This window comes from Haemaphysalis longicornis, unplaced genomic scaffold, assembly GCF_048455015.1.
Source record: "Haemaphysalis longicornis isolate Haplotype H1 unplaced genomic scaffold, Haemaphysalis longicornis Haplotype H1 scaffold_7, whole genome shotgun sequence".
Taxonomy (NCBI): Eukaryota; Metazoa; Arthropoda; class Arachnida; order Ixodida; family Ixodidae; genus Haemaphysalis; species Haemaphysalis longicornis.
The window spans coordinates 160671892-160697138 of record NW_027526422.1 but is presented as its reverse complement, the minus strand read 5'-3'; the positions used below and the strand labels follow the sequence as shown (position 1 = coordinate 160697138).

The window sequence follows — 25247 nt, the reverse complement described above, 5'->3', positions numbered from 1 at the left end:
ACAAAAAAACGATCAAAATTCAAACACTATGGTACCTTGCATCCCCCCGTCAAATGTAAACACAAATCGAAAATAAAACGAAAGTAACAATCAATAGAACTAACATTTCTCGAATCGAGAACTTCCAAGGTATGAAAGTATGCAATAAATAAAGAGGGCAAAATTTGGCTGCAGTGTCCGAACGGGTGATATTGAGCGAATGAGGTCACATACGCGTAACGCCGTTAGAATTTAGTCGAAACTAAGTCATATTTAAAATGTTTTGGGATAGTTTCGATAAACCAAGAGCATCACCGGTTTTCTGCACCCATTTTCACTACGTACATGGCTGATTAGACAGCAGACAGGAATTCAGTAAAGTTTACAACTTCTCCTGGAACTAACCAGTCATGACGTATAAATGATACCGGCGTTATGAGAGATCCCTTATAGCATCCGATTCATTATATCAGGTGATTTCGATACGGTATATACATTAGGTCGACAGTTCTAGAATATTTGGACACTACCTCTGAAAAAGGACGGGCGATTCGTTTCCGACGTGACTCTGTGCATGCATGTAAACAGATGGCAGTAGAATAAACCGAAAGTGTGCCCGTGTGTAGGATATTTCAGCCCATTTTAAAGGTCCCCACGTGGTATGAATCCGGAGCCCTCCACTACGGCGCGCCTAATCGCCTGCGTTGCGGGGCCGGAGAAAGGTCCCGCTGCAAGTTTTTTGGTTTATCTTAATTGATTGATTGTAGGTCTGGCGCGGACGCAACGCATAATCTCAAAAATTTGCAGCGGGGCCGGAGAAAGGCCCGGCGGACTAAACCTAAACCAAGACGTTTCCCCGTAGGTAGAGTGTAAATTCCGGCAGAAATTTGAGTTTTAGCGCGCTTTTGGTCAAATATAGAGGACCGGAGATGTGTAAGCCTCGGTGGCAGTTGGGGCGGGCCTTTTTCTGCTGAAGTATGAAATATAAAACACACGCCTTCTTAACGCCGCCATTCCGTATCTGAGACCTGCCGCCGCAACATTTTGCCCCTGTTTTCTTGTTAAGCCAGAGTTCAGTACAAGGCATCCGTTCATCCGGCCGGAAGTTGTAGCCTGCTCGTGAAAGTAGCAGTGTGCTGGGAAGAAGTACGGAGGCAGGAGAATTGAAGGATAGCATTTTATGTTTTATTTGTGCCGTCGTTTGGCGCCACGCACTTGAGAAAAGCCAACTTACGCAAACAGCCTCTCAAGAAAAAAAAAACGCTTCTCATGGTCGGATTTGAAGATCTGTTCCTCTCGTTATGAAGCTGACGTCCACCAAATTGCACTATTCCGACATCGCCAATGCAGTTTGGATTTAGGACTTGAACTCTCACTGAGGTTGTGTAAGAGAAAGGTTCGATGTTTAACCATCTATCTTTTGAAGATGTCTTGGAAAACAAATAAGAAATGAGAACCGGCTTCTTGAACAATTTATTCAGCCGACTGCGAAGTTGGTAATTGCGACTCCTGCAGGCCTTCTCGAGATTTTTGGGTCCTGTGCTGACCAAATGGCAGGTAGGGCTTGAAGACCGACAGGAAAGAAGGAAGGCCTGAGTAGCCTGGTGGGTCGGTCATCTGGAACGTATTCAATTGTGCTCCCGCAACAACGTAATCCGGATATCCTCTCCGTTCAGCATCGGAAACGGGATTTCTACAACCTAGCGCGTCATCTTGGGTGGATCTCTGGCCTGGAAAAAGGAGACGTCGGGGCAGCTTGCAGGAACCAGGATCATCTGTTTGAGTAAAAACAAGGAACCAAAACGTTTATTAGTGGTGAATGAAAAGTGATCTGTTCAATTAAAGCAGATTACGATAAGGCGAAATGGATTTGTTCGTTCAGGGTGAAAAATCCTCTAAAGCATTCAGTGCACACACGTGAAATAAACCGAGTACGAGGGGCGTCAAGCCACTAAAGGACAGGGAACATCAGGTTCTCAGCAAAGGCGCCATGATTACGTGTTTGTGACGTAGTTGGCCAGCCATACAAAAAAATAATACTACCGAGTTTTGGCATAGCGGCTAGCGCACGCCACGCTAGCTCCAGCGGGTGCCGGGACCCGACTGCGCATGTGCTCATTCGTTCCGTTGGCGGGTGCCTCACGTCGGCGTACCCACGCACTTCCTCTAGTAATTGCCGGGGCACACATGTGCAGGTGGGTCGGGATACCCGCCGCCGGTAGCGTAGCCTGCGTTAGCCGCTATGCCTAAACTATCTGCTATCGTAGCAGGTCACGCGTTGGTACGAGGAACGACGCTACGAGTAAAAGCGGAAATGCGACGGTCGCCTCAGTGTCGATGACGCAGAAGATAGAAGAAAGTGGTCGTTATGGCTGGGGCACGGGAAGATAGCGTCTAGTAATTACCTGGCGTAAAGCCGTCACTTTTACAGGTCGAAGAGAATAAAGTAAATAAAAAGAAAAGATACCTAGAGTGAAATAAATTAGAAACAGAGAAGCGAGCTTGCTGAAGCTAAATAACGTAAGCGATCTCGGTGTGGAATATTTCTGCTGTTGTAATGATGGAGCAACGGGTGCTGCGGAAGCAGCGTATGGATCGGGGACAATTTGTTTTAAAAATTGGCTCCAATCGACGCTGTGAACCAGGTTGGAAAGAAAAGCTGGAAACGATGCCCACAGGAATTGTCCATGCAACGTCACTTGAATTCAAACGTATGGCTCTACGAAGAGTGAAACCAGGGATTCTGCCAGCCGCTACCTGGAATTCGTGGGGCGTCGTTCCGAACGCAGCAGCGTCGGCCATGGCCAGGATAGAGCGGCGGCGCCGCCGCTGTAGCCCGGTCGTGCGTAGGCGGAAAGAAAACCTAGCCCCCCTGATGGGGTAGTCTGGGACTGGACCACCGCGTGACACAAGCGCAGACACCGAAACAATTCGGCATGTGAGCTTAGTGACTCCCATGTATCGATTTAAACTGGCTAGTTTATTACGTTGGAGAATTTCGAGAAAGGCGCGGGAAAATTAATAACCGATTTTTATCAGAACCAGCTGCTTCTTTCGCCTTTTGTAATATTTCTTAAAACACAACCGAAATTGAATTTACCAATTTAGAAAACGGAGTCCTATTCGTGGCAAACAGTGCGCAAAAGGTAGCGTTTCTTTAGGGCGCCAAACGTCTGCATGAGGTTTCTAAATTTTAACGCGATAGCTTTATTAAGCTTATTTTTCAATTCCCCCGAGGCTTCTAGCCGCCCACTATCAGCCGTGCTGATCAGGCGTCTCCGGAAATACGGCAACGCTGCCTCCCGGAAGCTACAAATGATGCAGCCAAATTCGATGGCTCCGCTAAATCTGTATTGTGGCGCTACGGCAACAGAAGTAAAAAGGAGGACAATGATACAAAATACGAGTAACATACGAAAGAAATGACCCGCCCTTTCACCAGGCGCCTCGCCTGTGAGGTGATGTTATTTATATGCCCAGTCGGTGGTGGCATGCTCGGCAGACACGGTCTCCAGTCATGTCCACAACTTAGGCCCCCATACCAAAGGGTGTTTCCACCGAAAGATCAAAAATATAATTTTTCGGTAATTCATGCCCTGAAGCTACCAGCGGTCTGCGATTCATGACGTAGGGGAAACCTCCGGAAGAATTTTGACCACTTTCGGATCTAACGTGCGCCGACATCTCGACGCAATGGTGTTTTTTCTGCTTGAATGAGAAAAGCGGCCGCCGCAGCCGGGAATTGCATTGGCGTCCTCGGGCTCCGCAGCGCAAAGCCTAACCCAGTGAGCCACCGCGCTGTGTTTTCTACTGGGACTTATGCGGGCACCAACAGTGTGTGACCTAACGAAAACAGGGGACAGGGGATAAACGCTGGTGTCTCAGCAATAAAAAAAGCATAGATTTTACTTCGAGAAATAGCTAAAATAAAGCCCACTGTAAAACATCTATTCACATAAATTTTCAAAACACTTTTCAATATTCCCATGGTTATGTCTCCGCTGCAAGCTCCGTTTCGTAAATGACAGATGGCGCCACGCGGCCAAGTTAAAACATCCTCCTCAAAATAGGTAAGGATATCCCTCCAGAGAACAGCCACGTAAGAATGCTCTTGGGGGTTCTATACAAGCGAGTAGTTCCAAACTCACAATAGATTGATTGGTTGTACGGTTTAACGCGCCGACGCAACGCAGGCGATGAGGCGCGCCGTAGTGGAGAGCTCCGGATTAATTTTGACCACCTCGCACTCACAAATGGAAAATAAGAAAATATTTTAACATATATTGCACACAAATACAACGTTTACCCAGGAGAAGAGCAAGAAAGAGAAAAAAAAGAAAATGTAATACGCGTGCAACCAATTGTCATGACGAGAATAGTGCATAGCTACTGAGCCATAAATTTATCCGCACCAAAGAAATGAAAAGAAACACCATCACAAGGATAGCATATAGTGTAGTTATCAGCCTCGGAATTTTGATCGTGAGACGAACTAACGAAGTGCGGCCCACTCAGCGACTATACATGAAAACTATCCTCTACGAAAAATATAAATACAATCCTACACAAACACGCCGCGGTGGCTAAGTGGTAATGTGTTGCACTGTTGAGCACGACGATGCGGGTGCGATACCCGACCGCGGCGGCCTCGAAAAGCAGCAAGAACGCCCGTGTGTACTCGATTTCAACGCACGTAAAGGTCACTAGGTGGTCAAAAATATTCCGGAGCTCTCTGTTATTGCGCGCGTCATCTCCTGCGTTGCGACCGCGCGTTAAACCTTCAATCAATCAATCAATAGATCAATAGATCAATAAATAGATAAATAAATAAATGAGCACTCCCACCCAAGAAGTTGCGGTTATGGAAGACTCAAGTTTATTCGGTTAAAGTTTCAATATCATGAGACCGCAGTATGCACCCACACCGGGATGTAGGAAAGCACTAGGGCCCACTTGTCGTAGTTGACTACTCTGAGCAACCTTTGTGACTGCAAGACCCTACAACATGCAGGAACAAAGAAGTTGAAGTTGGCGCCATCCTCTTGGCAAACAGAATAGCGGAAGTATCAAACCGAAGTATAACGTCATTACAGACTCACAAACGACATTATACAGTTTTTAGGAAGCAGAATACCAAGCGCTTCGGCAAGATATTCCCATAATGCAGAAAGCTACAACGTCACCTGTATAGCCGGATCCAATGGTCAGGAAGCGAACGACGAACTATACAAATGACATTATACAGTTTTTGAGGCAGAATACCAAGCGAATTGGCAAGATATTCCCATAATGCAGAAAGTTACAACGTCACCTGTATAGCCGGATCCAATGGTCAGGAAGCGAACGACGAACTGTACAAGAGGCACACGAACTCACATACACTCTGTAAAATCAGCGGAGTATTTGAGGAGTCCAGAAGTCACTCTACTCTTGTAAGCGTTCGCCCGCATCCCCTCGAAAACTGCGGGGAGGTGGATGCAATGTTCGCTCCCCACGTTAGGGAAGAGCAAAACTGACGGCGTAATCTTGTCGTGCGGGGCGGAGTACAGCCCCAGTTCCGCTCCCGCACCAGTGTAGAGTAAACCTGCGCATCGTCTCCCTCTCTCCATTACGAAGAGTAAAATTCAATGTCATTATTATTCTGTACGGGAGTAAGCATGGAGATTCACTCCTACCATTTACGCAAAGCAATACTTCAGCGATGTTGTATTTTCGTACGTACATATTATATAATGCAGCTGTGTAAAAAGGCTCTGACCGAACCAAGAAAACTGATTGTCTCCATTTTTTTCTCTGTCATGACTTCGTTATCGACATTTAAAAAGTTGGCAGGCTATGCATCATAAAAGGGTCGCACCACGGAGGAAAGAATACTGCGTGCCCGATTCAGGCGAGCTACCGGCAATTGCGCATGGCACCATGCATGTCAAATATGCATGCGTGCGTAAAGGCCAGAATACATGGAGCGAATATGCGACGAAAAGAACGAACAACGCCCGGCAGCACACGCCCGACTCCCGGCGGCGGAAAAAACGTCATCCTCCGCCGATCTAGCTGGGTCAAAAAAGTTCGTGTGCGGCGGAGCGGCGGCAAGCGGCAAACCGAAGGAACCAATCTACGGGCCGCTGCAGACGGCCGCTTTGGAAGAGTTTGATAAACGTGCGCTTGTCCTGCGCCTAGCCAAGGAAAAAAAAACAGATTGTAAATCTGAGGCCGGTTGACGAAAATAGAGTTGCAAGAAGTGAAGTCCGCGCTCTTCTGATAGCTCAAGCTTCAAGCGCAACACGGTCCCGACCCAACTAACGTGGCTTGTGTGACAGAGATAGGCATGTCCGATAGGTTTTTCGAGGCTAAATAAAAGAAATCCGGCTACATAATTGCATTAGCAGCAATATGGGGAACGTCTACAAGGTCGGCGTGTAAGGAACAGGCAATATTACTGCGAGGGAGTCTCAAATACAGCGAAATAGAAGCAGCCAGTCGTATGTATTCAGAGCCAGGCTTGACATGTCCTATTTTGCACTTAAGCGCCTTCTGGCGAGGTGGAGTGGAGGTAGAACGCCAGTTCCATGATCTGGGAGTTGCTGGTTCGAATCTCCCTCTTCGAACTCATCTCTTGCTCGCGGGCATGTCCCTCCATCGGCATGGTCGTTGTCGCGGCGTTGTCCGCACGCTCAGTGCACATGCGCAACTCTCCTCCGTTCTTCTCTCCGACAGCTGCGCGCAACACTCTCACTCCGTCTCATTATCATAACAACAGTTGCGCGTTTGCGCTTCGCTGCTCTGGTTGTGCGATTGGCGCGCACTCTCACTCCGTCTCATTATCATAACAACAGCTGCGCGTGTGCGCTTCGCTGCTCTGGGTGCGCGCATGTGTCCGCACTCTCACTCCGTATCATTATCATAACAACAGCTGCGCGTGTGCGCTTCGCTGCTCTGGGTGCGCGCATGTGTGTGCATGCGAGCGACTCTCCCCCGGCTCCTCTCCTTTCAAAAGCGGGAATATAAGCGGGGGAGCGCACGGCGCCCGATCTGTCCAGCGCCCGCTCTCGCACTTGACTTGACTTTGCTTGACGATACCTCCGTGCAAGATCTTCCGATGAAGACGTGATGGAAGCGACAGTCCCTTCTGGGAGTGGAGTGACGCAGTGCAATACCAGCGTCAGTCCAAACGTTCCCCCCTGATGCGTCGCATCACATCGGGGCTCCCTCGCGGGAAGATGGGCGTAATTTTTTTTTTTTTCATTATTCACTGCCTTTAGGGCTTTTGAGAACTGAAAGCGCATATTTCAGGCGAAGAAACGCCCCCGAGTCAAACCATGTACAACCCAACGGGAAGCTCCTTCACTGGGTCTGTTTACTGAACGCGGTCGTGGAATAGGGCATGGAGTTAGCCAAACTGAGAGGGTCCCAGCGGCGGCGCGGTGGTTCAGCCCGACCATGGAGGAATATAAAGCTGAGCAGGACGAACACACGGCGCCCTGCCGCGGAGGATTTTCCGCTACGCGAACTTCGTCTTGAAGGTTCGCTCCATGTATTCTGGCCCTATAGAGACACTGAAGTTATTTGTAAACATTGCGGAATTACTAGCGCAACATGTAGTCCGGAGTACAAAGGACAGGTTTCGACCTTTCTGAGCACGCTTACGCGAACTTATTTAGTACAAAAATCAGTTCGCAAAAGCTGTGCTCCTCTCTGCATCCTCACCCAATTTCTGTGGCGTTTTCGTGTGACGTCAGTACGAGGTGACTTGGCTTGACTGCGCTACTGCATGGCTCGCCGACTTTCCGATAGAGTCAGTCTGCCCAGCGTTTAGTCTGGCGGCCACCGACGGGTCATCGCGATTTGTTCGCTCAGTTGAATCTAAGCCACAACACGTTTGTGAATGGAAGAATGTGCCTTTCCTTGGTTGGTTACTTTGCACCCTGCGCCAAGCTCTAAGTCCAGGCCGCTCCACACAAGCGCTGCACAAGCGCATATGCGACGCTTCGCGGACTGGCAAGCTAGTAGGAAAATCTAAGGCCACTTGAAGGCGGGAGAAGAGTCAGCGAAGTCAATATACGTATTGAGGAATTAAAATCAGCTGAAACTTTTACCGTACAGCGTAAAAATAGGGAGCCGGGAGCACTTTATTTTTGCACCGGGTGAACAAGCACAGACGTCAGCAACACGACCACACACTTGGGAACGCTTTCCCGTCTGAAACAATGCAATTGCTGGACGTGAGATATTGTGAAAATTGGGGGGGGGTGCTTACTGCACGAGCGCTATAAAACAAATAGTCACCTAAGCTGCTTGAATTGACAATAGGGATTAACGCGCCGACGCAACGCAGGCGATGAGGCGCGCTGTAGCGGAGGGCTCCTGATTATTTTTGACCAACTGGGGATCTTTAAAGTGCGTTTGCATCTCGCACACAAGGGCGTTTTTGCTTCTCCCCTTCATCAGAGAAGCATCGGCCGCCGCCGGGAATCGAGCCCGTGACCTCGTGCTCAGCAGCGGAACACCTTAGCCACGGAGCCATCGCTGCGGGGCCTAAGCAGCTTGAAATGCTAAAATAAATAAAGGTGTAAACTGGTTATGCATAATATACCTTATATTTGCAGCACCGGGAGATCGTACATCTTTGCCGAGTGGCCTAAAGTGCTAGGTGTGTTGTTTTGCAAGTCGCAAGTTCGAATCTCCTAGGGTACATTCTTTTTATTTTAGTTTATTTTTTTTCGCTTTCGCTCGATGTTTTCAATTCTGAGTTTACCATTTTTGAGCCGTAAAGCTCACTGTTCCGTGCACGAGCGAGTTCGCAGAACGCGGGTGAACTGAGACTGACGCGTATAGCGAGTTCTTGTTGGTGGGCTGTTGCCATAAGCACAAACTGCTTGCGGACAGTGGGGACAGGCCAAATTCAGCAGACCCTTGCCTGGTGCGAACACGATTTTTATGATACAGGGATAAGTGAGGCAAGCTCCAAATATAGGGGGAAAAAGAGCATGGCATTTGAGCGTCTGTGGTGACGCGGAGGGCGTTCATCCATTCCGTAGGCCTCGGCTAGTGATTGCTACGATTCGAAGCCGTATTGGGAGGCTTATTCTAGGCATTTTACCGCTCAAAACATGGTAGAAGCGTGGTATAATTATTAAGATATCCAGAATGCCCATGCAACAATAACGTCAGATGTCAAGCATGTTCCTTTACAGAACCGAAAAAGAAACTTGTTTGAATGCTAACCTTGGGCATCGCCTAATCACGGTGCACCTCCTCTCGATGTCACAGCCTTTACTTGGTGCGGCCGCCGCAGACCGCACACGGTAGTTATTCTTTCGGGCTTTATAAAATATTTACCGAATTATCGACCTCATAAACGATGAAACGTTTGTCAATTTGAGCCAGTCTACGCAGTGCAAGCAAGAACGGGAGCTCGACAAATTCACTTCAGGGTCCCTTTAAGACGTCGGTGGGGATCGTGACGATCTGTCATGTCTACCGTGAAAACGGACACAGGTGGCGTACCCGCCAAGACCTGGCGGTCGACTCACTGATCGTGCCAGACCGTGATGTACCACCAGCGCGGAATACAGAGCTTAGTTTTGCAAACAATGTGCTACGCATGAGACGGACTTTGAAACAGACGCTCATGCAACTTGGGAAGTTGGACCTGCACTTTTCGTCATACTTGCTTCGACAGAGTACGACGCGTGCTCGCTAACTGTTCGCATGCGTGTGCGTCAGCGTTAGATCACGAACACGCGAGCAAGCCGTATATTCGTTGGTTTGTGCGCGCGTGCGTTCGTGAACTAGTTTTTCTTTCGGACGAACGCCACGACGGCGGCGGCACCGAGGTTGATACCGGAACTTTTTGCACTGTGTTGCTAGCGATTCGCGCGCAATTGACCGGAGGGCATGCATTCGCGGGCTTCGCGCCTTAATCTTGGGATCTTTCACTGCTATGACGACCTTGGATTTATCTACCGTAACAAGAAACGCCAACAGGAAGTAGAGGTAAGCGATTGGTTAACCTCGCCTTCTTGGAATATGTGTTTAAGGAAGCATGGTTGCTCTCTAACTTCGGTCCGCGGAAGTAGACCGAAGCAACACGACCGTTGAACGTTGAACGTTGCGTAGATTTTGAACGTTGCCTAAATTTCAAGGGCGTCTTTTGTATACGTGTGCAAACAAACAAATTTCATGAAATTCCGCCGAGGAATATATCGATTCATTGTGAGGTTTTACAAGCCGACGCTAGACAGGTGATGAGGCGCGCCGTAGTGGAGGGCTCCAGATTTATTTTGACCACCTGGATATCTTTAACGTGCCTCGAAATCTCTAATACATGGTTGTTTTCGCTTTTCGCGTCCATCAGAATAGCGTCCGCCACGGCCAAGAACCGAACCTGCGTCCTTTTGCTTCCTCAGACAAAAGCTCTAAAACTGTAAGACTATATTCAAATGGACGAAGGAAACAATTGTTGTAGTGGACTAGCAATGCGATCGCTGGGTCTTTATCGCCGTTCTACGCACAAGAACGGAAAAACAGAAATCTTTGTTGCGATATCCACCTACCGGAAATATCAAATATATACTTAAAAATTGTCAAAGATGCTGAAAACGTCATTAGTGTATTGGCTACGCGCATAGTAGCTGAACGCTTGATAGGAGGTTTTATCCACAATGATGAAAGTGCACACCCCACCAACACAAGGACAAAAGTGTCCGGAAGGGAATGACGCCGCCGACGAAGATCCACAAAAACTCGCATGCCATGCTACTCTTTGACCCCGAGTGCCGCACTTCGTTCCCCCCAAACTATTAGGAGCGTCACGTCACCCAGCATCTAGGAACACAATCGTTCCCTGCGTCACACTGGGATCTAAACGCTGAATAACCGCAAAACCTGCCTAGGATACAAATCTACACATATCATTTACGCCTGTGGTGAACTCTACTGTTGGTGAATGTTCATTTGTGAAAATAGCGCGTCATAGACGAAGACAAAGAAGGGAAAACGACACCACGGCGCTGACCCGCAACTGAAGATTTTGACGAAAAAAAACGGCCATAATTTTAGTGTAACTCACTGAAAACAAAAACAAGAAAGAAAAGAGAAAAAGCTAGTAAAACTGACTACCACGCTCAGCGATACACTTACCGGTTATGCGCGAGCAAGATATGCATGCTCTCTTTTAGAAAGAGCAAGAGGACAACTTATACATTTTTGCAGCTGCTTCGCTATTGCACTCGCGAGATTATTTAGCCGCATTTGCAACTGAACATCAGCGGCGGTTGGCTCCCTATCTTAGAGAGATGGAGAGGGATGGTTCCTACGAGACTGCGCCCATACCGGCAATTCTGGTAACATGCTCGCACCAATGCGTAACGTAAGACGGAATCACAGAAAGGTTAGGTATACAGTGTTAAGAGTGGCGCACACATTGAGCACGATATGAAGAAGACCCCGCCCCTACGGACAGTTGTTTTACGGGGTGTTTCTAGCCCTAAGGCTAATTGATAGCGAGGAATGTTTGTGCAGTTCTGTGTGCATCCGGATCCGAATATCTCTCGTACACGTACCTTCTGGCTCCTCTCGCTTCCGTTTGTGCCGGGTCGTCCCGCTTACGGATGTTGCAGTCTCGTCGACTTGCACATTTGCCGTCCTGTGGTCACTCCTTCGACATCCAACCAAGTCTGCGGCCTGGCAGTGTAGGTAGCCGTGAAAACCACTCGGGAACCGTGAGCATTTGCGCACAAAGTTCTGCAGGAGCAGGCGTTGGCCAATGCTTCGTTCACGTCTGCCCTGACGCAGCTTGTCGATCTTCATCTTAGCGGAGGAAAGGGCTTCGTTGATGTCCACAGGCATGGCAATAGCAGTGGCGCTACACGAGCAGCCGAGGTAAAGTTTCACTTCACTTGTGCCGATCTAGACGAGAGTGAGCGCGGACGTCCACACTGTCCGTGTTTGTGAGAATGTAGTGCCCTAACACGTCCGGCACAAGGGCAAGGAGGTAAAGGGGGGATTAAAAGAAATGCGAACAACGGAGCGTACAGCCTCCGACGCATGCTGCACCGTCTGGCTGCAAAGTCAGTAAACTGCGCGCATGCGCACTCCTTCGAGATCGTTTGAGAGTGTGGCCTACATTATTGGGAAATGCTTGATCAAGAAGCGACGCCGGTCGTTTATTTTTTAGGTGCCTTTTCACGCTGCGTCGCCACTGAGCAGGATGATCGTTGAAGAGCATCATGCTAGCTACAATCGGCCTGCTGCGCGCTTGACTCCCGAATGTAGTAGATAACAGGATTCTCAGTGGCGACAGAGCATAAAAAGACACTTTGAAATAAATGACCGGAATCGCTTCTTGATAAGGAATTTCCCCTAACAGTAGGCCACACTCTCAAATGCTCGGGAAGAACTACGCATGCGCGCAGTTTACCAACAGTGCAGCTAGACGGTGCGGCATGCGGCGGAGGCTGTGTGCTCCGTTGTTCGTATTTCTTTTAATCCCCCCTGTACAGTGGTGAGCTAGCTTAGGGTGAACACGCGAGCGCGTGGCTGCCGGTACAATCAGATCAGGGTACCATGCCCCACAAGAACCATCACGCATGCGCTGGTTATGCCGAGCGAAACTATGCTTTCAGCGCGCGCGAATCGCGTCATTGGAACGTCTGCTCCTCGTCTGCTATGTTGCGTCTCGGCTGCTAAAGGTATCTTGCTTTGATGTGCGATTCCTAGCTTCGTACATGAAAACGCCTAAATGTAGAATTGCAAACAACGGTAGTTTTCGCCCGTAAACTGATTCAAGGCTCTGGCGCCTGAGCCACCTTCAAATGACCAAATTGCTCCTGATAAACATTGTGCGCATGCGCGTCTTCAGTTTCTCTGGCAATATGATTTCAGGCGTCTAACAACTGGGAGTCTGCCACATGCGTGTTGCGTTTGTTGGCATATCATTTCATTCGCAAATAATGGGTTCCCAGTGTGTCCACCGTATGGGACAGCAACAAAGATCAGCCGTATTGGTACGGCGTTCCCGATTGCTGCAGATGGTCATTGGCACGAGTACCGGAGAATCAATGACACGAGATTTTTTGGTTGGCAGAGAGCGGGTATTCGCCACGGTATATTGGTTCTTTTGTAGAAAGGCCTTTTAAAACTGTGAACCGAATAATTCAACCCCTTGAGTACGAAGTTCGCTCCCGCGATGTACCCAGGGTGCCTACGCCTTGAGTAACCACGGAGGACGAAGAAGCCTGCATCGTCGCCGCAGCAGTGCAGGACCGTTTTCAATCAGCGGGAGCCATCCAGCCGACGCTGGACCTGGATGTTTCCGACACTACCGTTCGCCATCGGCTTCGAAGCGCAGGCCTTTGCAGTCGTATTGCGGCGCCGAAACCAATACTCACAGTTTCGAAGAAGAACGCCAGACTCCACATCGCAACACAGCAAGCCTGCTGGAATACCGAGGACTGGGGCAGAGTGATTTTGTTCGATGAGTTCAGGTTCTGCACTCGGCAAGACCAAAGAGTGCACGTTTCGGTAAGACATATTTACTCATGCATTCATTGTTGTGTACGAGGTCTTGACTGTTTATTTTATTTTTATCATGCAGTAATGATCCAGACAACGCGCAATGTGTCTCGGCCAGCGGTAGAGCAAGCTTCAGCGTATGGGGCCCAATGTCCCCACTTGGCTTTGGTGTTCATTACCGTATTATGGACACAATGACGTCCGTGCAGTATTGCAACATCCTTGGTGGTGTTCTGACACCTTATGCTCAAGGCTTTTTCCCCAATGGCAATTAGTTATTCCAGCTGGACATTTACCGGTTCGTTCCTTTAGGGCGATTAAAGATTACTTGGCGCAGCAACAAAAACCGTTGTTAGAATGGTGCCCAAAAGGAGTGGACCTTAACATAATCAAAAATGTGTGGGGCCGTCTGAAAGCTGCCATGGTTCGCAAGCGAATTCATGCGGCCACACAAGACCAGATGTGGGCGGCAATTATTGACGAGTGAGAGCGACTAAGGGGCGATCAGGCTTTTGTTTCGGCCCTCTACCATTCCTTGCCATGTCGCATAGATGCAGTCATTGTCGGGGATGTGGAGATGCCCAGTTACTGAGGACAATGAGGTCCTGTATCCCAAACTTCCATGCATGAATTGTAGTCCTTAAATTGCACGCTTCTATGAGCATTTAGAAGGCTTTTTGTTAGCACTTGAAAAAGTAGAGCTGATAAAATCTGCATGATCTCTTGAATGAGTCTTCTTGAAGCAAGGAGTGAGTTATGCTGTTGCGTCGAAATCATTGCATTGGAGGTAAAATACTGATTACCACTTACTGAGGTAAATTTTCGTGTGGATTCTAGTCTATCAGCCACTTTATCATACAGTGGCTGATAGCTCCACCACTACAAGCGCGATGAATATGGCAGACGACGAGCAGACGCTCCGATGACGCTGTACGGGCGCTTAAAGCATGGCTTCGCTTTGCACGCACAGCGCATGCGTGATGGTTTGCGCGGGGCGCGGTAGCTGCTCTGATAGTACCGGCGGCCACACGCTCTCGGGTTCACCCTAAGCCACCTATCCACTGTACTGCTCTGTGTAGGCGTCTTTTCTGATGTCGTTTATTCGCTGTCATCTATTCAAAACGTGTGCGTTTTTACCCCTCACCCTTTTTAAGCCGTCAATGGGCATCAGAGTGCACGAAGCACAACAACTTAGGCAAGTGCCAGAGTGCTGGCATTTTTTATTCTTTACGCTGATTTTTCACAACGAAATAAAAAAACGTGGCGCCAACCAGACGTCGACGACAAAGAAAAGAAACTACAGATGACGGGTCTGTCAGCGTAGTCGCTTACTTCTAGGCTTCTTGGTTTTTCGCTTTCCTGTCCAGGTGATCGGCCAACCTTCCGGCGGTTTAGCGGTTGTTTCCCGTCATTCTTTTGGTCTTTTTTTTTTCTTCCAGGTTGCTGGTTTCTGTGCCTGGATGTTTTTTGAGTCCCATGGCTGGGAGAGTTCCCCCTGGGCGGCCTCTATTCGTCCGCAGGACGTGCCATTGGAAGCCCTAAAGCGCAGTGGGGAGGGGAGCGTCCCTGTGGCCTTGCTGCCAGTGACTGGCGGATTCATCCGACTGAAGAACCCGCGGGCTGTACAGGCGGCACTTCGAGCGACTACTGTGAAGTTCGAGCACATTATGGAGGTGTAGTGACGCGCCCGGGTGGCGCGGACGCCGCGAGCCGTGCCGAATGTGGGCGTGAAGCCCGCGAAGAATGACGCAACCACGCGCAGTTCACGAACAACAAAAAGCCCCCGTTTAATCCCCGCCAATGCCTTTATACAGAGTGGGGGCGCCACCTCCCAGTTGCTCGAGTCAACAGGTGGCGTCCTCTACATCCCTCCTTCCGGAGCTCTCAAACACAAGTGCTACAAAAGAGCACCACAAAGAAACAGTCCTTGCGGCAGTCTCACAAATCCAGTCTGCGAGGTGGCACCACGCGCCGGCCGTATCGTGTGCAACGGTGGCCTGGCGATCCTGCAGCAGGTGCAGGAGCTGGAGTGTCCGATGCGGCACCGGTTGCTGCCCGCTGTGGTCCTGGAGACGGCGCAGATGTGGGGGCCGCAGGGTTGGGGCTTCCCGTGTCATCTGACGGGGCTGACTGAGGATTGCTGCAAGGGACGAGGTGTCTGCGGTTTCTCACTAGTATGCCACTGGGCGTCTGGACGATGTACGAGCGTGGTCTCTGAGCTGGGCTTAGGACCGTCGCCCTTGACCGCGTGTCGCGTACCCATACTTCCTCCCCATCGTCGAGAGCACGAAGGTCATGCGCTGCGTGCCGGTTATTGTAGTCTCTCTGTTGTCTTCGTCTCTGGGCGGCATCCCTGTCATTGAATTCTTTCACCTGTGGCCAATCTGGAACAAGGGTTTGAGCCGTGGCTGGCACACGAGTTCGCAGAGAGCGTCCCATGAGCAGTTGAGCCGGGCTGTAGCCAGACACACCGGGAGTGTTACGGTATGCTAGCAGAGCCAGAAATGGGTCTGTGGCCTTCAGAAACAGCTCCTTGATTGTGCGAACCATGCGCTCTGCTTCGCCGTTGGACTGCGGGTAGCGTGGACTGCTCGTGACATGTGTGAACCCGTAGGTCTTCCCAAAGTCCTCGAAAGCTTTACAGGAAAACGGTGGCTCATTGTCGCTGACTACAGTCACCGGGATGCCGTGTCGGGCAAACGTGCTCTTGATTGCAGAAATAACGGCGTCCGCAGAAGTGGACCGGAGTGTGATGACCTCTGGGTAGCGAGAACGGTAGTCTACAACCACAAGGAAATCTTGATTAGCAAAATGAAACAAGTCGATGGCCACCCTCTCCCACGGAGCTGATGGTGTCTCGGTCGGAATCATGGGCTCACAGCGTTGGACACGTGTAGAAGCACATGCTGGGCAGTTCTCTACGGCTGCTTTAACCTGGCTGTTGAGACCGGGCCACCACACAGAGTCTCGGGCCACCGCCAAGCATCGATTGACGCCTTGATGACCATCATGCAGCAGGTTCACGATGTCTCTGCGTAGTGCTTCGGGCACAACTAGACGTCCGCCCATGAACAGCAGGTGAAGTCCCCACGGTGCTCCCAGTAACGTGTCATGTTGAGCGGCAGCCGGTCTCGTCGAGGCCACCCCTTCATGCTGTATGCTTTCAGCATTGAGCACTCACCGTCTGAAGTTTGGTGAGACCTGAAGTCTTCAAGACGTACGGCCAGGGTTAAAGGAAGGGCTGCCACGACCATAGACACAAAAATTTCTGTGCTGTCCACTTTGGACGTAGAAGAGCATTCAGGATCCCTAGAGAGGGTGTCTGCAGTGGCCAGGTACTTCCCTGGAACATACTTGACGGTGAACTGATATCGCATGAGCCTTATGCGAAATCTCTGGATGCGAGGGGGCATGAGGTCAAGATCGGCGGAGCCAAGCAACCTGACGAGCGGCTGATGGTCTGTTTCAACGACAAAGCTGAGTCCGCGCAGGAATTCCTCAAACCTCTCGATGGCCCAAGAGACACCAAGCGCTTCCTTCTCAATCTGACTGTACCGCTGCTCAGCAGTAGTCAGTGCTCTTGATGCGAACGCGACAGCCCGTCGCTCTCCCGTCTGTTGCTCCTGCAAGAGAACCGCGCCTAGGCCGAACGAACTGGCATCTGCCGACACAAGAGTGGGTAGCTCTGGATTGTAGCTGGCCATACAAGCATTAGATGCCACCATTCTCTTCAATGTCTCGAAAGAGGTCGCTTGCGCTTGGTCCCAGGTCCAGACCGCATTCTTGTTCAAAAGGAGCCGAATCGGTGTAGTGACGGCAGACAGGTTCGGCAAAAACCTTCCAATGTGGTTCAGCATGCCCAGGAAACGACGGACGCCTTGCGTATCTGTCGGCGGTTTCATGTTCACAATAGCAGATACCTTGTCGGGGTCAGCCGAGATGCCAGTGGCGCTTACCACTACACCAAGGAACTTGACGGAAGATACCCCGAAGGAGCATTTCGAGGCATTCAACGTGATGCCCGCTTGTTCTAACTTGCGTAGGACTGCTTGGAGTCTGCTGTCGTGCTCGGAACGGTCCCTGCCGAATACTAGAATGTCATCTACCATGTTCACACATCCTTCCAGACCCTCTAGAATCCGAGACATTTGGCGCTGAAACACTTCGGGAGCGGAGGTGATGCCGAAGGGCAGGCGGCGGTAGCAGTAGCGACCAAACGGGGTTATGAAGGTAGTCAGTTCCTGACAGCTTTCAGATAGCCTTACTTGATGAAACCCCGATTTTGCATCAAGTTTCGAGAAGACTGCGGCATTGCCAAGACGCCCAAGTACCTGGTCCACCGTGGGCATAAGGTGTCTCTCCCGAAGAACTACTTGGTTCAACTTCGTGAGGTCGACACAAATTCTGTACTCTCCATCCGCTTTGGGTACCAGCACAATACCAGCACACCACGGGGTTGGCACAGTGACTCGCCGGATGACCCCGTCCCTTTCCATCGCGTCTAAGTCCTTCTTGACTACGCCTTCGAGGGGAATAGGGATGCGCCTAGGAACGCTGAGAGAAAATGGTACCGCTCCAGGCTTGATGCGGATGTGATATTCTTCAGGCATCTCGCCAAGGCCTGAGAACAGCGAAGCTGCCGCCTTGTCGGACGTTGGGGGCCTTTTCGGAGCTTCGTCTTCCACGGCGTCAACAAACTGGACGACTCCCATGTCCACTACCGCCGAGTACCCCAGCAGAGGAGAGTCAATGTCTGCTACGACGTACAATTTTTTGCATACCGTCCGGCCTCGCCACGACAGGGTAGCAGGAAACGTCCCGAGCAACTTTAGGCGGCAGCGGCCCGGCCCCATCAACTGTTCATTATTGGGTTTGTCTAGGTCTACTGGGCACCCCGCGAAGCTCGGAGGTACGACCGAAACGTCCGCTCCAGTATCCACCTTGAATTGAAGGGGGCGTCCATTGACATGAACAACAACGTGCCGGCGTTCTGTTTGCGCTGCATCCACGGCGCAGAGCTGGATTTGGCTTAAGCGCCTAGTACTGTTCGAGCGGCAAACCGCCCCGAAGTGACCGTTCTTGCGACAGTGGTTGCATGTGGCCCACCGTGCTGGGCACTCAGATCGCGGATGAGGGGCGTGGCCGCAAAAATCGCATGCCGACTTCGGGCCGGCGCGGTACTCGGGAGGCCGACAGACGTTGACGTTACTTCGTGCAGTTTCGCGCGCTGGGGCGGCGGCCATTCGGTACTGCTTGTTCGCAACGGCGTCGACGTTCAGTGCGTCTAGTGCGAAGTCTGTCCCCTGACGCCGCCTTTTCTCATTTTCAGCGTCTTCGTACTGACGAGCTTGGATGAGCGCCTCGTCCAGTGTAAGCTTTGGATTGCGGCAGAGCTGGTCGGTCAAGCGAGAGTCAAGCAACCCTACGATAAACCTGTCCCGAACCAGCCGGTCGTCAATTTCCCGAGAGGCGTAGTTGCATTTCTTCACGATATTTCGGAGCGCCGTGAAAAACGCGTCGACTGACTCGCCTACCTCTTGCGTGCGCTTGTGGAACCTGCTCGATTCGTATACCTCGTTGACGGGGTGTACAAAATATCCCGAAAGACTCGTTGTCACGCCGGAGTACGAGCGATAGGCCTCAGCGTCTGACATGAGAGACGAAAGCACCTCGCGACCTTGGGGACCCATACAGTAGAGCAGCGTGCGTACCTTGGTTTCTTCGGGGGCGGAGGACAGCCCTGAGGCGAAGGAGTAATCCTCGAATTGTTGAAGCCACGCGGTCCATTGGGCTGGGTTGTCGAAAGTGAACTGCGGCGGGGTTCGCAACGTGAAGCTGGCGGTCACGGCGGAGGCGGCGGCTGGGTTATCCTCCATGTTGCACGGTTGTCGCAGGATCCCACTTCTGACACCATGTAGTGACGCACCCGGGTGGCGCGGACGCCGCGAGCCGTGCCGAATGTGGGCGTGAAGCCCGCGAAGAATGACGCAACCACGCGCAGTTCACGAACAACAAAAAGCCCCCGTTTAATCCCCGCCAATGCCTTTATACAGAGTGGGGGCGCCACCTCCCAGTTGCTCGAGTCAACAGGTGGCGTCCTCTACAGGAGGTTCGCTCGTTTGGCAAAGGTGGCGTCTTGTGCCGATCGTCAGACGAGACCTGTGTCGCTGACCACTTGAAATGCGCAATTTTTGCCTCTCTTCAGGGGAGTGCATTTATCCCCCCACATGTTGCTTGCGTGAAGGGCATCGTTCGAGGTGTTGATGTTCAGATGACACATCAGGAGGTATTTCAGTAGTTTTCGGTAGCGGGAGTCACTGCAGTTTTCCATTGCAGCCATGTTGTAGAGACAAACAGGGTGCCAACAGAATCTGTGATAGTTTCATTACTTGGGACCACAGGTCCATCGGAGTATAAAGTTTGGCCACTCATTTACCGTGTGAAACCTATATCTCCCCTGCCCCTTCCTGCCACGGCTGTTGGCGTTTTGGCCGCATATCTAAGGAATGCAAATCGTCTCCCCGGTGTCGTGCATGAGGAGAGAGCCATTCTGTTTAAATATGCACTGCTCAAGACGCCAAATGTAGTTTATCTGGAGCGGCACACCCAGCTTACTATTCAAATTGCCCTGCTAGAGCTCAAGAAGTTCAAGTTGTTGAGGTCATGGGTGAGCGTCGCTGCTCGCGGGGGGATGCGGTTGCCATTGGTAAAGAAAGGACACATGGTTACGACGGAGTTATTGCCAAACACTCTCAATCACTCGCTGATCCAGCCGTAGTGAGTACCAATGTTGCAGCGGCGGAAATAGCCGTTGCCAGGCTCCAACAGCCTTCCCTCGCTGACCCTGCTTTTGCTTCCGTTGTGCAGCGGCTGTTGAGAAGGGTGTGTCTTCAGGAATCACCCAGCTAACTTCCGGCATAATCGAGTGCGTGTCTCGCGTGGTGGTGACACAGCTCGTGTCATATTTGCACCCCACTCTGTTTTTGTGTACCTCTTCTCCGCAAGTGATTCCACAAGTTTCCAGCGCCCCTGACAGGTCACTGCTCTCAGCATGAAATCATGCCTCGGACTCTGTTAGTCTCGCCTACTCTCACTTCTTCTCTGCGTGGATCGGGAGGTCTTACTTGCGCTGAAGCTTGTACTTCGGCTGTTCATGGTCCTAAATTCGACACAGAGAACCCCCCTCCTTTCGCCCTCTTCAGACTCGGACATGAAGCTGAAAGCTTGGCCAATGGAGTATGTACATCAGTCCAGTAAATGTTCCGGATAACCTAGTAGTGAAGCCCTGGAAGTGTAGCCAAAAGGAAAATTCAAGAAAGGTAGATCTCTTTCCAAGCTCAAGGAACAGATGTTACAAGCTGCAGCTGCTGCAGCCGGTCTCTCTGAATCATAGGGGTTCTGAAAGTTGTACAATGTAATTTGTCGCTCTGTTTCAGCTGGCTTTGCGGATTTACCTTGTGTGTGCTCCCAATTTTCCCCAGACGTAAGTTTGCTACAGGAAACCTCGCTTATCAGCAACCAAGAATTTGGTCTGCATAATTACCACACCATTAGACTAGACAGGTTGGCTGACTCCTCTCTAGCATTTACTGGGCAAAAATATTCCACTAGCGTACCGGCCAGCGAAGGGTCGCATCTATGCTTATGTGAAACCATTTACATTTCATGAACTTTACTGAGATTGCTACAGTCTACCAACTAAAAAGCTTACGTCACCTTCTCCCTGGCAGAAATCGTGCGTGGCTTAGTTTTAACTGAGCGAAGGAATTGCGACCACGACCCGCCGGCGGCCGCCCACGATCTGTGTCGGACGTTCGGCGAACCCCGCAGTAGCGCAGTGAAGCTAAGCCATCCTCGAGTAAGCGTAAAAAAACTGGGCGTGGAGGATCGAAGTGAAGAGGACAGCACTTCAACATTGATTTTTCACATTAATAAAGTCACGCGAACGCACCTAGGATCACCCGCTGCGGTTGCTCAGTAGCTGTGGCTTTGTTCTGCTAAGCACAAGAACACAAGTTGGATTCCCAGCCTTGGTGGCCGCGACATTTTTTAGTTTTGGCATTTAAAAAGCATACGTAATATAAGAGGAAGCGTACGCCAATAGTATACATCCGTCGCGTTTGTGAAACGTCAATGATCGCTGCGAAGTTTGCCACACTTTTGCTGCTTTTATCCAAAGTTCAGGCCATCGTCCGCTCCATGTATACATTGAATCATATCGTTTATGCTCCATGGAGCAAACATTTTGACTGCTTTTTGGTTTGTCGTTGAGAAAGCACTCGGTAATTTTTTTTGCCCAGAATCGTTGTCGACGCAGGAATGCGCCAGTGTAAAGTTCTTATTGGCTGCGACCCGACCTGCATGCATGAAGGGGGTAGACGCCGGAATCACAGCCCGATGGCCTACATATGCCTGGGGGATTCCTTGATTTTATCGTTAGGTTTACAACCTTTCAGATAAGTAATGTACTTCCACTATCGTGGAGCCGATAAGTTAGCTCACACACCCAATGTGGCATTTTTATGCGCATCCATGCGAAACGAAGTTGGTGCTTTGGGCGAAGTTTCTGGTGTTCGTGGTTTGTTTTTGTTGGGTCATACTGTTTCTCTGGTCGCAATTACTCCAAATTTTTTTTATTTGGAACAAGTATTTGTGGCACTACTGTAACATATCTACGGTTGACTTTGTAACCTACGGACTTGGCGCAGGTAAAATGCGGTACAGAGCTGCGCATTTTTTTTAGTGGCTTATTTGTGTTTCGAGGTTTTTTATTACGTCTGAATTGTATGAGGGCGACGGAAGAGATGAACCAATGTTATTAAGAAACTTCTGTTTTTTTGTCTCACGTCCGTCAACCAGAGTACTACATATGCCGTATTATAACGAGTAACTGTGCTAGCATCACCTGTGTTGGGTTGCTATGGATATGCTACAATAGTTTTGTCTTCCTGTTTGAATGTTTTAATAATTGGCGTTAATATTTGATGTCAGTAAATAATTACACACTGGTGATGTTTCTAGTATATTTTACTAAATTATGATGCATAATAAGTGCTATGAAGACTAAGTGTGTGTATTTCGCTTAAGACAATTATCGTGCACATACATTTTGTAACCGGTCGTTTTTTGTGTACAGAAAAAGCAATCGCAATGCAGAAAAAGATTTCTAAAACAAAACTGCTGCTGTTGTTGCTAAACAGTAGCAAGTGACCTTAAAGCTGCAGCAGCCTTCCTCAAGATTGGCCGTTGTTGCCCGGCTACAGCGTGGGGCACAGTAACCGCATATTGAACTACCATTTGTACAAACGAATAACTCTTGGTGCCGCGGGTGTTCTAGTCATCCAGGAAAGCGAAAATAGGGGGTAGGACAGGCTCCTCCCCCAAGTCGTCGAAATCAGGATCTGGGCAGGCATATCCTCCGACAGGATGCTGGTCGTCCATAGGTTGCGCGGCAGGAACGTTCTGTTCGCACTTCTCGCGGGTTCCGGGAGTGTTTTTGTCGGCAGGGTCTGCATCAGGCGGACAAAGCAGTCGTGGCCGCTTGGATGGTCCCTGGTCGTCTACGCATAGAGAATGTTGGGAAAAAAATGAATCAAACTAGTTTACGAGGAATTTGAAAAGACTAACTCATAGCGAGTTAACTGTCCTTGCTAAGCTGTTGTGTTGCTCCTAAAGGTATTCATCGTCCAGAAGAGATGTAGAGAAAATATCAGCGTGAAGGTACAAGTATTGTCCCTGTCCGAACCTTTCCCAGGCTAATTGGAATGGTCCCAAAAACTTTGCACGAGCTCAGTGAAGATGGTCACTCAAATAAGGAGAATACATAGTATGAGCGCATTCCATACTTAAAGGGCAGCAAAACAGATCATCCGATGTTAAAGAGCATAAAAAGAGACCCTAACACAAACACGAGAGAATAGACGAGGTGGGGTTTAGCACATACCGTCGACATGGTCTCCGTGACGTTTCTGCCTTGAAATATCATTCAGCGGCAGGGCAGGCTCGTCGTTCTCGTCACCGCTGCTGTCAGAAGGCGCGTCTTCGCGGTGGCTGCGGCAGGACATGAAGCAGTGCACGATCAGGTTCTCCAGCTGCAGGCGCCGCAGAAGCCCCGGGTCCCGACGGCTCTTCCGACGCTTCTTATCCAAGACTGCCATCTTCTTCCTGGCTGCAAAGATAATAGCGTAAACATTTGCTTCCATGACTGGGAACGACACAGACGTATACTCAACCAGTGCGGCGTGAAGCGCCACACAGCCAACTCGATGCGAAGCGCAGAGCAGACTGAAGGCAGCGTCCGTGCTCTGACACGTGCTCCCACCCTCCTCGCATCCTTTCACCTGAGAGAAAAAGAGGGAGAGAGGTTCCGGCACGTGCATGACCGGCTGAGATAAGAAACGTGACTAAGGGGTGGCCCTTTTCAAGGCCAGGTGTGCATTGGCTTGAAATGTGTTATGTTCGTCCTTGGAATGAGCAAAGAAAGTGACCTTGGGCAGCAGGTGTCTTGATCCTTTGCCGTTTCCGCTGTTTCTGACTTAATTGTTCTCGCCCTGTTTGTTGTGGCAATCTCATTTCGTTTCGCCTACCATAATATAATCAATAAATATCAATCAATCAATCAAAGGCTTTTTATTTTCACCAGTACTGCATTCAGTGAAAAAGGTGTGCACGGAGAAAAAGCGGCTAACTAGAAGGAAGAGCTTAACACTGTTCAGGAATTACTTATTTGTGCGGTGACCTGTTGGCTATTGCCAGACCCAGAGCACTTTCGTGGGGAAATTTGAACACATAGAGCGCGCCTGCCCTTAAATATGCATGAAAATTCTTTCCCGAGTGCACAAAAGCTCCAACAGGGCGATGTCCTGTATTTCCAATGAATGCATTATATGCGAAGTCAGCGAATTTTAATGGACGTATATCTTGATTATTTAGCCGCCGCGGTGGCTAGGGCGTTGTTGTGATGAGCACGAGGACGCGTGTTCGATTCCCGGCGTGGGCGGCCGCTTTTCTGATGGAGGCGGAAAGCAAAAATCCGTGGGTACGAGATGTCGGCGCGCGTTAAAGATCCCCAGGCGTTAAACATTGTTTCGGAGCCCTCCGCTATTGCGCGCCTCATCTTCTGCTTTGCGTCGGCACGTTAAATCCTACAATCAATCAAGCATTGATTGTTTTCGGAAAGAAATTTCAACACAAAAAGTGGAAGTACAATAAAATCATCAACAATGGCTAAATTTTCAGGTACCACCCTCACGCCATTTAGAACCACCCCTGCAAACTAGAGTGACACTGCAACTATTGAGAAAACTCCAAGTTGGCGACGCCCTCTACATGCAGGATTGGAGATAACTCGCAAATGTGGCACATTTAGAGCTCTGACAGTGCTGCTGATACGTGACGTTTGCGAAACAATTTTGTAAGAAAATACAAAGAAATGAAGAAAAATAATATCACCTAAAAATAAAATGTGAATTTAACCCGTGTCATTTACGCCATTAAAGGAGTACGAACACGAAATTTTCGCGTTACGTTTTTTTCGCTGCTATGGGTGGCGATTAGCCCACTAATCACAGAATGGCACATTAGATGGTCGATCGCCGCGTGAATAATCATTTATGACGTCTTTTATTCGTGTCAGTTTCGGTTTTGACAAAACGAACGCCGAGCGGCCGCCATGACGGGAGTAGAATCTGACGCCACCATTCTTTTCGCATCGCTGCCGGTCTGGACATAGAGTTTTTTCAGTATGTGTACTG

The 25247-nt window shown here is 49.9% G+C and overlaps 1 long non-coding RNA gene across 1 annotated transcript; it reads right to left on the bottom strand.

Annotated features, from left to right (window-relative positions):
• Nucleotides 1-1440: 1440 nt before the first annotated feature.
• On the bottom strand, nt 1441-12083 carry LOC144145400 (uncharacterized). Its single transcript, XR_013317493.1, has 2 exons — nt 11544-12083; nt 1441-1754 (listed from the first exon to the last, which is right to left on the bottom strand). It is a non-coding gene; the product is annotated as an uncharacterized LOC144145400 (long non-coding RNA).
• Nucleotides 12084-25247: the final 13164 nt, after the last annotated feature.